Source organism: Bos mutus, chromosome 9 (assembly GCF_027580195.1).
Source record: "Bos mutus isolate GX-2022 chromosome 9, NWIPB_WYAK_1.1, whole genome shotgun sequence".
NCBI classification, from domain to species: Eukaryota; Metazoa; Chordata; class Mammalia; order Artiodactyla; family Bovidae; genus Bos; species Bos mutus.
Genome location: NC_091625.1, coordinates 2,490,151 through 2,491,095, shown reverse-complemented (window position 1 = coordinate 2,491,095; position 945 = coordinate 2,490,151).

Sequence of the window (945 nt, the reverse complement as noted above, 5' to 3'; positions counted from 1 at the left end):
CATCGAGTCAGTGATGCCATCCAGCCATCTCATCCTTGTTGTCCCCTTTTCCTCCTGCCCCCAATCTCTCCCAGCATCAGAGTGTTTTCCAATGAGTCAACTCTTCGCATGAGGTGGCCAAAGTACTGGAGTTTCAGCTTTAGCATCAGTCCTTCCAAAGAACACCCAGGACTGATCTCCTTTAGAATGGACTGGTTAGATCTCCTTGCAGTCCATGGGACTCACAAAAGTCTTCTCCAACACCACAGTTCAAAAGCAGCAATTCTTCGGCACTCAGCTTCCTTCACAGTCTAACTCTCACATCCATACATGATCACTAGAAAAACCATAGCCTTAACTAGACGGATCTTTGTTGGCAAAGTCATGTCTCTGCTTTTGAACATGCTATCTAGGTTGGTTAAATTTTCCTTCCAAGGACTAAGAGTCTTTTAATTTCATGGCTGAAATCACCATCTGCAGTGATTTTGAAGCCCTCCAAAATAAAGTCAGCCACTGTTTCCACTGTTTCGCCATCTTTTTCCCATGAAGGGATGAGACCAGATGCTATGATCTTAGTTTTCTGAATGTTGAGCTTTAAGTCAACTTTTTCACTCTCCTCTTTCACTTTCATCAAGAGGCTTTTTAAAGCTTATAATAATATATAAATATCCTCCAAATTGTAATACTATATAAAGTTCCAATTAAGTGGTATTTATTTAACATAAAATCTATTGTCAGTATAAGTATTTCTGAATGATTATGCTTTACTAAACAAAGGAAAATGTATGAAGTAGGAAAATCATAAAAAAGAGATGGGTAAGAGCTTACAGAAGAAAAAGAAATGTACTGTGAGACCCTCTGATCCAAATGCCCGTTTATTTATATGCTAATTTTTTTTTTTTTGGTAGTTAATGACCATTTTTAACATTCAGTTCTTCTTCAGGGGCTTATTATTTTATTTTATTT